The 15271-nt window shown below is 38.7% G+C and overlaps 1 protein-coding gene across 18 annotated transcripts in view; it reads right to left on the reverse strand.

Moving 5' to 3' along the window:
- znf536 (zinc finger protein 536) overlaps window positions 1–15271 on the reverse strand; it is a 306462-nt gene that overhangs the window by 17832 nt on the left and 273359 nt on the right. The window lies entirely within an intron of this gene.

The following is a 15271-nucleotide window of genomic DNA, read 5'->3' on the forward strand; positions in this document are numbered from 1 at the left end:
TCTGGGATTTTGGTAACACTTCAAGGACATGAAATTCAAAGAACTCTTATGGTTATTAGCCTTGACGATGACTATGACCATCAGTAATGACTAAAACGTGTTTTATAAAGAGTCCCAGTGATTTAAGGTCCACTTAAGTGTTAGCAAAATGTACATACTTTGATGCCCTTGAACAACAAAAGTTTTTTTTTTTAACACCAATAAATATTAAAACATATTTTTCTTTTGATCACATAATTATGATTTCAAAGCAGTTATTATAATAAGCAAAATGATATGATATAGGGTGCATTTGTAAAGAAATGAACGACCACTGTAATGTCTTTGTGTTTGTGTGTGTGTTTAAACGTCGACTATAAACCTCTCCATTCATATGTACCGTTCACCTCTAATGGCACTAAAGAAAACACATCTTGTGAATTATTAGATAAAACGTTAGATATGGGAGGAGGCTAATTTGAATACTTTCAGACTTCTTCGAGCTCTAATATAAAGATATAAATATATAAAGTCTTCTAATATAAAGACAATAACTCTCAGAACATTGCACTTGTGCAATTACTGCTGAAGTTTGAATCCGGTGAAAATGCTTACTGCTTTTTTCCCTATTTATGTGCTATCGCCGTTTGAACTAAATAATATAAATGTTGTTTAATTCCCTCTACAACCCCTAAGAAAATTATTTGGCAATAAAATCTACAGAGTGCATTTCCGAGTCGTGTTCTTTTTTAAAGTGCCTCTATGAAAATGACAAAACGAAATTAAAACATGCATTTATTTGAGTGTGCTCTCGCAAGAAATGTTATGGAAATGAAACGAGGAGTCAGTTCCCCGCTAATAATGGAATAAAACATCGTCATTTAGATTTGCCAAAGAGCAATAACGCTGACGCCCACTCGCTTTGCATTATGCGCACATCTGAGGCGTGCACTTCTTTAACAGACACACTTTCCGCTCAGATGTCAGATGCTTCTGAAATTGCTGATAGAGATTAAGAAAAATAATTAACCACTTTTATGCTTTTATATATATATATATATATATATATATATATATATATATATATATATATATATATATATATATATATATACACAATTATCACGCTTTTTGTCTCACAAATACTACTGCTCTACACTGAAAAAAATTATACTAAATGTTTTTAAGGTAAGTGGTTGCAAACAATTCGTTTTAGCTACATTAAAAAAAAAAAAAAAAACCTTGAAATTTAGTCAACTAAATGTGTAGCTAAAATAAATTGATTGAAACCACTTACTTGAAAAAAAAAAAAAAAAAACTAAATTCAATGAATCATTTTTTTTCAGTGCACTATTTGAGAAATTGCAAGAAAAATATTTATAAATATAAGAAAATCAAATTATTTATGTATTTGTTTGTTTGTTTGTTTACAGTCATCTTGAATTTATACTGATAGCAAATGTGGCTAAAACATTTTCAGTTACTGATGCCATTACAGAAATACCTACCCATAATGTATTTATTTCTCAAACAAAAAAGGGCCCAATAAAAGAGGTTACCCGAAGAGTAGAATTTGACTGCTCCCTATAAAATAAAACAGTTTTTACTAGGCTACTTGTGTCTGGAGTCTTCATCACCATTAACACTTATATTTTAACATTTTTAAAATGCACAATTAAAAAAAAAAAATGAAGTGCATCTTTAAAATTAATACCAGACTTGCCAGGATAAGCAAATCAAACCAATGGTTTCTTTCAACTGCTCAGACTGAAGGATGCAGTGCACAGTTTGTCCAGGAGATGGCAGTAAAAGCCCCCGAATTAACAATCCACCCAAATTCATGTTGAAAATAAGATCTTGTTACTCAATGTCATTTTCCTTTAACCTGCTGATATTTCATGTTAATCCACAGATAAAGTGGTTGTTATTTATCAAATCTGAAGTGATTGGCAGTGTTTTTAAAGACTATACTGCGGTCACAGCTCTACAGCTGTCTGATGGCATTTTTTTGTGTCCGTGAGGAAATTAAGATAATCATAACCATAATGATAATAAATTACATTCTCGAGTTTTAAAAATGCCTGGTCTCCCAGGGGCCAGTGCTCTTCGTGACTTCCTCTTAAAGAAAGTTCTGGTAATGAGTTACAGATTCCGCCCCATATTTGATTTTCACTCTTCATTAACTAAGCCACCTGGAATGTTATTATTTAAGGACGCCATTTCTTTTCCCCAAACAACTGCCACTGCGATCTGGAGACTAGCACACCAACTTTATGATCCTCACAACTTTTTTTTCTCCTCCTGTTCTGATCAATTTTGAAGTCTCCCTGTCCGCATGTGGAGTGATTGCTTAATTATTTCAACACCCTAGAAATCTTTATCATACTCTGGCCTGTCAAATTATGTTGTTATCAGTCTGTTTTCTCACAGGTGGAATCACGAGCCTTTGTTTGTCCAAGCATTCATTTTCCTTGCTTTCAGGTTCAATTCTTTTTGCATGATCAATATTATTACTTCATGACCTTAGAAGTTACTCAGTGTAAAACGGTAATGAAAATGACACGCCATCCACCACGGAATAAGAAGCAAGAAAATGCGGCGCCCTCTACTGCTCGAGTCTGATAATGCACACTCACTGTAAGACAAGAGAGGGCCCTGGAAAGTAATACAAGACATATGGTAAGAGGACACATAGCTCCAGGATCCATCTTATGTTAATACATGTGTCATGCTTAACAGAACGGCTAAATGAAAAGGCAGACAGAACAATAGCACAGCACAAGGCTGGAAGCAAGCTCAGTTAACAAGGGCCAGCACACTTGGGGAAAAGAGGGGCTGTCTGGAGTCAAAGTCCTGACATTTCCTAACTGCTTCTTATTATCCCCGGACCACAGAGTTAAGGCTAAGAGCGCTCCCATCTAAAACACTGGGCCGCTTCATACCCTGACCTCCCTCAGGTATTCTATTTTTACCATGAAATCTACTTAGTGTATATTTGTGTTTCAAAGGCCCGCTCGTTTTAGGTTTCCTGAGAACAGGGGTCATTTAATTGGAGGAAAATGTGAGGATATGAATTTCTGAACTATTGAATACATGTTTAAGCAATCAGATAAGGCAGAACATGCATTATGGAAAGGAGTAGGGAACATTTATTTTGCACATGGCCTCTTGACTGATACTTTTACCACATTATGTAGCTACTAAGTGCTTAGCCCATTTGCAATATCCTCTGTTTAAAGGAAAACTTGAGTTCAGCTGTTTTTGGTAGTCTGAAAGTCTCTGTTTGTCGATATGAATGAAGTCTAGATGTAAGTGATGTGGTTCGCCATCATCTCCTGCTGAACACAAACACAACACACACTGCACATTCTGCCACGGAGGGTGGCTTTGTTCTCTCCCAGGCATCCGGTGCTGCTGGAAAAGAGTTGTTTTTGGCAAAGGTAGACCTCATTGTACAGCCCAGTATTTATAAATATGTAAATACGAGTCAGCGTGCGAATACACACACACGCAAACACACATATAAGCGGGCCGAACGCAAGGAAGTGCACCCAAATCATATTTTTAGAAGGTTTTAATGAATACAGGATGTTTATGAATACCATTTGTAGTGATTCACAAAGACTAGAAGAATCCTCGCACACCACCCCCTCCTCTCCCCTCAAAGCGTAAAAGAAACCCAAAATTGTGTGGGTTCAGATTGCCTTTAGATAAGTATACAGAGGAGCACAAAGAAGCAGGCGACCTCGTGCATATGGCACACTTGAAAAAGTCCTCTGCTTTTTTCATGTTTAAATGCACCGCGAGGAAAGGACAACTGTGAAGGTAAAACAAACAGTGTGTTTGCTACTCCGCCGGATGACTAGGCAGCGAGTAAACCTGCCCCAGATGATAGAGAACGACACCAAAACTGTTTGTCTTGCACGTATTAACCAGAATGAGAGAAACATCCACACGCAAACCAGACTCAAGAAAAGGAAACGAGGCAGTAGCTCTCAATTTTCCGGAGAAAGCGGAGGGCTGGGATGTGGATGTGTCTTGCTCTCTGACTCAGTCTATTTCTGGGGCAGAGATTCTCACACTGATACTACCTCCACTGAGCAATTTAAAGCCAAACACTGATGTTGCAATCTGTCTTCTGTGCCTGATAGCGCTTTTCTCCCTCTCTAACCCAAATTACTTTCTTTTCATATCTAATTATATTTGCTAATGATCTTATAAGGGGATAATGGAATGTGCTTGATCTATTACCTTTTTTTGCAATACATAAATACAATACAAATGGCTATGCAGCACTTTGAAATTTTCCATCATCCATTTCAAGCAAAGCGAAGAGAGGATATTTAAACAATACCTAAAATTTTACCACTACTGCAATACAAATCTCTTTGCTCGTTCAAAGCTACTAAAGGGGATTCAGAGGAGCCATTTGTCTGACTACACTGTGGTCTTTTCATGCCTGCTCATTTGTGCGCTCATTCGCTAACAGGTTGCGAGGGGGCGACCGTCAGGCCACGACCTCCGCCCCTGGCACGTGAGGCATCGAGTGCGGACAAACGTGGCTAAATAAATGAAAAGACACGTTTTAGGAACAGCTATGAGTGCTTTAACCAGCATCCAAGCAGATTTGAATGTTTCTTCCGGACTCCGTATTCCCTCCAGAGGTCATCTCTCTGTTTCTGTGCACTGTTGTTATGAATATTCCCGTCGGCCAAGCACCGCCCCGGTTTAAGCCTCTCCCCATTCTTCCCTCAGTCTTTTTCCCACAGGCCCAGCGATGGCCACGGCATGACAGCCGCACTAAACCCCCCGCATTAATGGAAGGAAATGGCATTCGATCTCCATTTGATCTCCTAATCATTTCTGCTGAAATGATAATTAGTGTCCTCACAATCCTCCGACTGTGAGAGAACAGTGTAAAATAAAACAGCGCTCTTGTAGCAGAAATGGCGCTTCACTCAACAACCGCTAGTATTCAATAACAAATACGTTCTTCTCGTACGTATATTTACGTAGGCCTCCGAAACGCGCACACACTCGGGCCTGGTCCGCTGGCGACTGCTGTCTGTGATTCTTTTCAACTGACATAATCCTGATTGATTCGTTCAGCAGATAAAAACTCAGTCCACTTGTGCCCTTTACTGCTGGAACATAATACGGCTCTTTATTCTGCAACAATGTAACATAATGGCGTCGGAATGTGAGGAGGAAAAAAACGTTAGGGCTGCGTCTTAAATGACTGTGACACTCTGCGGTTCAAGCTCAAGCTGTGGTCTAATGTAAAAGAGAGAAAGGAGGAAGAATGAGGGAGAGGTGAAGGGAGGGCGAGGGAGAAAAGAGAAAAATCATTAAGCGCAGATTACCAGAGTGCCCCACTAACAAGGTCGAGGCAGGGCTGCTGGTAAAAGTTGTCATTGTCTGTTTCTCTTAAATGTGTGCGCCTCACATTTCCCTCTGATGAGATTTGGGTTACGTTGTTTTAAATTCTTTGCTTCATGTCCGACCCCCCTCTCGTGCGTTTTTAAAAAAGAATCTTTTGTTTGACAACAGGAAGACATGAGGTCATTTTTTGTTCATCGGGACGATTGGAGAATGAATCATGCTTTTGATTTTGCAGGGCTTGCTTAAATAGGCCAAACACACACACACACACACACACACACACACACATACTCACTGCATAAGGTTTGTGTGCCATTTCAATTGAATTGAAAATGTAAAATAATTAGAAACCTAGAAATTTAAATTCAAATTCCTGAATTTGGATTGAGGTAGCAAATTTGGCTGCAGAATGCAACTGCAATTTGATTTTGAAAGTAAGGAATTTAAATTAAATCAAATTCAAAGAAATTCATATGATTGTAATGTTTAATTAGAAAAGCAAAATTTTAGACAAATCTTGAAAATGTTTTGAAAAAAGTTTTTGGATGGATGAATAGATATATTGATATAATTTATTGAAAATTATATGAAATATATAATATAATACAATAATTTATGAAATATATTTTATAAACGTAAAAATTAAAAAGACAACTTTCGACTAGGGTGGAAGAATACTTCATTTCTGCATTACTCATATTTATATTTTTTGAATCACAATTCAGTAAATTCAACTTCTAAAACCACACACATTCTTCAGTTCTGAATTTCGCACGACCCAGACATACACATGAATGCAAAGTTTTGCTTTTGTCGCAACCGCTTCCTGCATGGCGTACACAAAAACAATGAGTAGCAGGAAACAAACAGAGCATTTTATGTGCTGTAAGAAAATGAGAAAAAAACTTAAGCTCATCACAAAGGAGACCAACAGACGCAGCCTCATTCATAAACATTCAGTGTCTGAGATGTTCCTATAGGATCGTGTTCAGCAGGCCTCTCTCTCTCTCTCTCTGTCTCGCGCATGTGTTGTATTAACTGTGAGTCCTAATCTAGAAGAGTCGGGGGTCCCTGGAGCTAGCGGCGCTATTATTCGCGCAAGCATCGTGCACCGCACCGCTCTCGCTTACTAATTTTGTGCGACGTCGCACCGCTCAGCTGAGGGAACGCACCGCCGAACGCTGCGTCTGAGTCAGTCAGACAGCTCCAGACGAGGTCCCTTTAGTGCCACGCTGTCAGTCACTTTATATGTTGTGAAATAGAGAGAATGAAAAGAGAAAGGGAGAGAACGAGCGAGAGAGAGAATGTAGAAACAGAACAAGTCCTTTTATCCTGCTCGGCGGGACCTGTCAGTGCCACCTTCTCTCTGGTTTCCCAGCAGTCCCAACACAGCAGCTATCAGAGGGAACCTGACATCCACACACCGCGTTTTCCAGGGGGGAAGGAAATCATGAGAGCGGTCCCACACAAGCGAGCAGCTACTACATACTCTCCTCAGATCAAGCAACAGTCTCTCGTAAGAGAAGAAAAGAGAGAGAGATTTGGATGTTTTAAGTGGGAATGTAGGCTGACAGGCTTTTGCTGCTTCTGACATGTGATAGAAACTAGGTTTGCGTCTCCCTGTGTTCATTTTGGAGTTTGGACGGAGATGAGAGAGCGAGAGTGTGTCGCAGCTTAAGCGCTGATAGTTCTGTCTTAACAGCTCTTTATTCTCGCACACACGTCGCAGTTTTGACTCCAGGCACCTCCGGAGTCACTTCTATTTTTCTCCACATTTGCAGGCCTTTTTTGTTTGTTTTTAGAGGAAGGAAACAGCTCCTAATCCATACGTGACACACACACACATCCATGCATGCGCGGCACATTTCATGGATTGCAGTGCAGGAAAATCACCAGCACCTGGCTGAGTGTTTTTTTTTTGTGTGTTTTTTTTTTTTTTAAATATGATTTTGCCTGCTTCCCTGATGATTCAACAGTTCCTGCTCTAACATCTGCTACTTACTCTTACTGGGTCTCAATTAAGACAGCAGTATTTATGAATCTGCTCTTATTTACATTTCTATTTTTCTGCATATGTGCGCGAGCGGTGGCCAAAACAGCCCCTCTGCCCCAAACAGCACGCAGATGTTTCATCAGCGAGGCCAAGAGGTGAGCGCTTGGTTTGAGAAGAGCAAAGCAAGAGTGCGAGATAAACAGAGAGAGATTTAGGGCCGCAAGATTTGCAGCTTCACTGTCACACAGATGAGAGCTCCTACTCTCAGGTGATTGTAAAATATGGGAGTTTGATTGAGGGATTGTGGAATTGGTGAAAGCCATTTCCCCTGTTAAAGAGAGGTGGTTGGTGTTGGAAAAGCCCACCTTTGTGTGTATGTGTGTGTGAGAGGAGCGTGTAAGAATTTGTGAGCCAAGGGATTGCTTTAATTAACTACAGTTCTTTTTTTAGTTTTTAAGTGTTTGTGTTTGCTTTCAAGTCAAGGTGTTTTTAATTAAACCGTCATGTTCTTCCTATTTGGCAATCACAATGTCCTTCAAAAAGCAAGACTTTTTTTTTTTTTTTCTTTTTTCTTTTCCCAGACATACATTACATGTCCTAAAGTATGGAGAGGCCTAAACAATACATACATATGCATATACACACGCTACCATTTAAATGTTTTTCAATGCTTTTGAAAGCAGTCTCTTATGCTCAAGGCTTCAGTGTCATGTGATCCTTCAAAAATCATTCTAATATGCTGATTTGTGCTCAAGTATGATTTCTACAGTAATCTATGTGCTCGTCGAATAATTAAGCATTAATGAGTTGGGTCATTCATTCTACACTCTACTTTCAAAGCTTTCCACTATATTCTGGAACATGGAAACAGGGAATTGATCCCATTCAGATCTAGTGACGTCAGGTGCAATTGCTTGCAGTCGCCGTTCCAATTCATCCCAATGGCGTTCAATGGGATTCATGCTTTGTGCAGGCAAATCAAGTTCTTTCACACCAGACTTTTCCCCAAAGGGAGTCTGTTTGTCAGAGGAGATTGCATGACTGTATCCTGGATTTTGTGCACCTGCTAGTAATGTGTGTAGCTTAAACAACCAAACATGTTCATTTGAAGAGGGTGTTCACATATTTTTGCCCAGTACTACATAAATCTTCTACATAAAATGTATGGATTTATATGGTCAGTCACAATTATGAAGTATGATCATGTAGGAATACTAACTATAAATGATTGTAATGCAAATGATTAACTAATTAAACATCATTACATTAGTTGATTCTTAAGGTCCTTGCACACTGAGTCTGAAATTTTCGTATGCGCTTTTCCGTATTCGTCATCCTAAAAATCCGTCACGCACAGGAGCCTTGCACACAGAGTCCGATGCATATTAATTTAATAAAAGGCTCAGTTTGATGCTTTGCTAGCGATACTACAACCACATATTACAAAGAAGACCACCAATTTCTGTGAACTCAAAGTGCAAGGATCTTTACAGTGCTTTGAGCTGCGAGATGAAGTGGATCAACTTCATGATCGTCATTCTGGATTTTGGCGTTCGCTTGTACGGTGGCTCTGAATTGTCAAAACACCTCTCAAAATGCTTGTTACGGATGCGTAAAACGCAGAAAATCGAACCCGATCCGATTTTTTTTATGACGGATGAAAGTTTTGGAGGCACTGTCTAAACGTGATTGACACAACGTGATTTCGTATTTATTTTTCAACGTGCGGAGATTTCGGACTCAGTGTGCAATGACCTTTAGTGTGGCCATGCCTTGGACTCTGAACTCTGCTTTTGTTGTTTTTAGAGTATCTACTTGATTTAAGAGCCAGACCTATGTTAAAGAAATACCTACACACCTGCCAAAGGCTAACAGTGAGAAGTGTCAGTGTGTTGGTTTCAACAGACCACTCATGTCTTTAATAAACAGTAATGTGTTTCCGTCACTCACAAGTGCCTAATCATGCCAACCTAATGATGCCATTAGAAGAAACAAACACGAATGACATCAGAATGACATAAAAGCCTGGTATTATTCCATCTAATAGATATATAATCATGGGAATTCAATGCGAAAATACACCTGAGATCATTAAACACAAAACACGAGAGTATCGAGATCCTGGGTTATATGCGCACCAGAAACGAAGCCTTTGTTTACCTTTTATTTATTTACTAGCACAAGTAAAGCGCTGTTGAATATGAAATGTCAAACTATTTATGTGCAGTGTAAGCACTTAAGGCAAAGCTTTTTAGTTTTTGACACAACCTGTAAACAACAGAAGATCTAACGTTCTCTGTAAAGACCAAACATGAGTTGGCAGACATGAATGCATTTATCCATGGAAACAAGAATATGACTATTTATGCAGACAATAGCAGAGGGGAAGGGAAAAAAAACAGTACTTTCGCTTCTCGAAATCCACTTCACACTCTTAAAGACCTCTTCTGTTTAGATATGGCAATTTTATCAATTACAAATGCTTTTTAGTCTATTTCAACCTAAATAGCTGCTTCCATGGGCAGTCAAGGAACAGTAAGTCTCTCAAATGTGTTATTAATAATTCATCTGAGAATGCTGTTTATGAAGTTCGGGAGGCAGGTCTAATAAGCATGGACAGCATCTAATACGCCATGTGCTGGACAAAGCGCTTTTGAGAATCATTACTTTGTGTGCTTGTCTAATTGAGACTTCATAAATTACCCAGTAGGCCTCGACTCGCTGCAGATTGCTCCCTGCCTTCGCTTGAACGATACGCCGCGCATTTTCTCGAGAGCCACATCATTTTTGAGAGCACATAAAGGCGGGCACGTGAAAACAGTAATGGCAAATACGTAAATACTAATACTAATACTAATACAACTGTATCAAGGAAAATAAGCCAAAACGGCGAGCGAATAAAGGTCCTTTCTGTTTAACATTTCAGTACAATCGCAACAATTATCTGCTTTTCCTCACTTTTCTCTGCTCTCATTGTTTTTGGCAGGCAGATCCATAACATTCTTTTTGTTCCACTTTGGTCTCCTCCTTTTTCCCAAGCCTGAGAAACTTCAGACATGAGAACCCTTAGCCGCCTCTAATATAAAACCAGTGAAATTTACCTAGGATTATAAGTCATTGACAAATAACCTTGCTGATAGATGCGAACTAGATTTTGTTCAAAGCACTCTGACAGCCTCAAAAGAGATTAGTGGAGTTCTTATCAGGTCAGGGGTGTCACGGGGGAAATGTGTTTAAAGTCACATTGATTTATTGAAAGATTTTCCAATAAGAAGACTTCTCTCGACTCTCAGACGTACGTGTATGTGTATGTGTGTGTGAGAGAGAGAGAGACTCTAGCGCAGTCATTGTGAACTCTGCTGGACTACAAAGGGGGAAAAAAATGTTAAAAACAATTGCAAGACCGACACACAGACCCCAAATAAACACAAGAGGTCTTTGATGGCCGGGTAAAACTACACTGCATTTCCTTTCCCTTTCCCATCATCTACTGCGTGCTGTTCTTCCAGACAAAATAGCAATAGATGACCGATATACACATGAACGTTCACACGCACCCACAAATGCACACACATACACACTGACAAGCAAGCATAATAAGATCCTTTGTTCCTGCAGGCATTCATTTGACACTATTACCTTCTTAAGAGTAATTATGAATCTTTTCAGAAAGCTGGATTGTGGGAACCATTGGGTTTGGCCCCGGATCCACCCACCAGTAACGAATGGATGAGAGAGAAAACTCAGAGTATCACTCTGCACCCCTGTCAGAGAAATGTCATTACCCCTGTATCTCTCTCCCAGTCTCGCAGTCTTTCACAATCCCGTCTTCTTCCCCCCTCCCAAACAACCCGCTCTTTCTCTCTCTCTCTCGTTCTCTCACACTCCCGCTGCTTCGTTTGATCTCTGAGGTCCGCTGGAACCCTGGAAAGCTATTCCAGCATTTGCGGTCCGTCAGAGTCCTGTGGAGAACCTTCTGGATGTGTTGGTGTGTCCAGGCTGTAACCCTTCCTGCTGACATGGCTCTCCACCACACAATCTGTCAGAGACTTCAGGTTAACAGCGCACCACAAGCTCGGATAATAGACGGCGCTTCCTCAAATGCACCAAAGCGACAGTCTTACAATTCTGTACCACAATTTGTGTGTCTGCATTGTATGGTGCCTTTTAAAAGACTCGTGATCTGTTAGTACTTTGTTTTTATTGTTCTGTTTTTCTTTATTCTCCCTCGATTTGCCATCTACTCTATCAATATATGAAATATCATTGGATAGTGTGACACTCCACAATACGTTCATTTTTATACTCCATTACATGGTAAAGACGTAAAAGCAGCGTTATAAACAGGTCACTGCCAGATTATGATACTTAACCTGGGCTTCAGGTAACACACTGATAAACAGAGCAAGGAACCTGAGAAGTCTTGAGAACTCTGAGACAAGTGTTTGTTTGTGTCTTTATCGAGTCCGAAATCAAAGCCTTGCCCCAGTTATGTGTCGACCCATGGTATAAACTCACTCTTTACTGTACATCATCACCTGATCTATAGTCACAGTCAGGACCCACTGTCTCTGCTCTAATAGCTATTCTCAAAGGTACTATAGCGGTCGACAACAGGAGCCGGATAATATTTTTATGTTATCAGTAACACTCCCACGTTTGTTTTCGCAGCCACTCAATGGTCAGAGCTCGGGGATGACAGGAAATGGCAGCGTTTGTTCTGATTTCGACCCCCCTCCCCTTCTACAATACAAGACCAAAGAACGTGGGAGGACCCACAATGCACAATGATCTCTTGTTCAGATTGAAATGCTTTGTGCATTCATCTATAACTGCCCAACATGCAAAGATAACCAGCCAGTCTGATGATCAATAAATAAATAGCAGACAGCATAAAAAAAGAAAGAGAGAAAGGGGGGAAATAATGACACACAGGCAGACAGAGAGATGGAGGGTTCTTTGACTTCTATTTGTCTTGTTTTAATAGTGGAAAATAGAGAGGAGCAAGAGGGAAATGCTAAAGGCACTTTCCATGAACATGGTGCACTGTAGTTTCCCCATTTACAGTATATTATAGACACAAATTCAATGAGAAAAGCTCATTTTAAATACACTAAAAATACCTGCATTCTCCCATTTGAATTATGACTTTGGCTAAACCTTCCCTTTTCCATTTCATATTATATAACATCTTCATAATTTGGTTACACTTTATTTTAAGGTGTCCTTGTTACAGTGTAATTATACATTTATGTACTGAGTAATATTAATTAACTACATGCACTTACTATATGGGTAGGTTAGGATTAGGGTTTGGTTTAGGGTTACTTGCATGTAATTATACATAATTTATTCTTATTATAATAGTAAGTACATGTAATGTGTAATAAGGACACCTTAAAATAAAGTCTTACCCATCATTTTAATATCAGTGTCATGAGTCATTGTAAAAAAAAAAAAAAAAAATTATTTACTTTAAATATTAGCACATTTTAATGAATAAAAACACATTTCGAGTGCATTTTTTACTATTGCAAAAAATGCGAAATTCCCTAAAATTGTGAAAGCAAGAAGTAACATTTGCACTAATAATTTGTACTATTTTTATGCGATAGAATGGTATATAATAAAAAATTGGTAAATATTGGCAAATACTCAATATTTTCAAATCCCATATTTATTTGTTTGTTTGTTCGTCCATCCATTCATTCACACACTATTTTTGCTACATTTTTATTTATTTATTATTATTATTATTTATTTTTAATAATATAACATTCATTATAAATGTATTTGTCAAGTTCAGTTATTCAAGCGTGCTAACCAAGTCATTCAAAAACAAAGATAATCATATAAATACTTTTATTTAAATTTTGTGGGAAAATATAAGTTCATTAACCACAAATAATCATTTGGTCTGATTTTTCTTAATTTTGTATTTCTATTAAACTTTGATGTTTATTTCATGTTAATTGTAAAAAACAAAATAAAAAAATCATACAAATCAAATTTTAAATGTTTATACTAGTCCAAATTTTAGTAACATGGTTTTAAAACAAATAAATAAATTAAAATAATAATCATAATAGCAATACTTCATATAAAATTAATAAAAAAAATATCAAACACCTCATATAATATTCAGAAATGAAGGTTAGAGAAAAATGAAGGTTGAGAAAATTAGCAAAATAAATCAATAAACAAACAAACAAACAAACAAACAAACAAATAACAACACTCTTTTAGGGTAGATTTTGTGCATTATTCACGAAAGTGCCTAAACAAGACCATAAATGCATAAATGCAAACAAAATTAAAAACTAAATAACTAAATAATATCCATCATATGTGTCACAATGGATAAGTAATCATTTCACCCTTTTCAGTAAATCCACAATCTTGAGCTCACTCTATGCTATGCTATTCTTTATTTCAGTCAATAAATGCAGTGGTAGCTGACATAAGGTCTATGATCAGATGCTGGACATCATCCTCTCATGTTAGCTTTGTAGCAGAGATCTTAAGAGCAAACGCAAGAGCATAAAGAGTGAATGTTAAAGCTTATAAAGTGGAGTGATGGAAAGAAAGGTTCACAATGGGGTTATCACAGCCAGGCAGCACTGGGAGCGACGTGGCTGTTTGTGGGTCTCCACGCGCACACACACACAAGTGCCACAGAAATGACACTTGCGTATAGCTGTGTATCACAGAGCAAACAGCAGCTCTTTGCCTCAAAGTCTGCCAGCCTCGAGAGCGGATCAAACGCAGTGTTTGGGTGAAACCATATCGACAGAGTGTCAAGCACAACAGGGGCTGTGAGGAGGGGCACTCTCTGTCTTTCTTTCTTTCTTTTTTCTTTCTCTCCCTCCCAGCCTCGGTTTTCCACAAAGAGTGTGTCAGTCACATTGTGCGTTGTGTGTCAATATCTAATTGCTCTGATGGCTGAAGAGATGGACGGACAGAAAGGAGGAGTGAGATGGCAATCAAAGTAAGTCGGACAGAAGAAAAAAAAAAACATTTTATTACAATTCCATTACGGCTCTCTCAGCATTGCGACATGGATGAAGGAAAACTATTACTCAACCTGCACACGCTATGAAAAATGAAACTAGTTCTGATATACAAAACGGCTTTGTTCTTGATGAAGATAAACAGTCTGGGTATGTTTGTATTCATTATATAAAGTCCATAGCAAAACCATACCAAAATAACACGTCAAAAATAATCAAAAGGGGGGAAAAAAATCTCGCAAAAGCCATTTTAAACAGTGTGTCAGTACTGGACAAATGACTCTGTGGTAACACCCACCTCCCTGCCTCCATACACAGGAAGACAAATATTGAACAGGACTCCACACGCATCAAACAACACTGTGGGGCAGGGCAGAGTAGGCCTGGGTCTCGTCTGTAATCACAAATGTCCAAAACCTCTAACAAGGTCCAGAGCTCTGTCCCCCACATCAAACTACGTCTCTGCACACTGGGTTTCCATTACGTTACTCTTTGTGGTGATCAATTAATTCTGTCGGGTGTATATCATTTGTGATAAAAATTACATCCATGTGAAAGATTAGGATCAAAAAACAAATGAAAACAATATCACATGTACTTGAGAGGTTATCTTGTCGTCCACACTGTCCTCTGCTGCACATCCCTCACTTTAGTTTCAGTCAGTTATATTGAGTGACCTGTAGGGGGAGCTGCTCTTTTATGACTTGGGGGGTGTATTTGTGTAAGACAATAAAAACATTAATTTGCCCTGAAATCATTCCTGACGTAAATGTAAAATGGTGCCCATTGGAACCCAGTAATGAAGCATGCGGCATCTCTGCAGCTTCTAATTTGACTAGTTAAATGACTCCATTACGTGTTTAACAGACAGAGGCAAATCATTTCTGGTCAGTTGAGGCTCACTTAG

This window comes from Onychostoma macrolepis, chromosome 07 (genome assembly GCF_012432095.1).
Source record: "Onychostoma macrolepis isolate SWU-2019 chromosome 07, ASM1243209v1, whole genome shotgun sequence".
Lineage (NCBI taxonomy): Eukaryota > Metazoa > Chordata > Actinopteri > Cypriniformes > Cyprinidae > Onychostoma > Onychostoma macrolepis.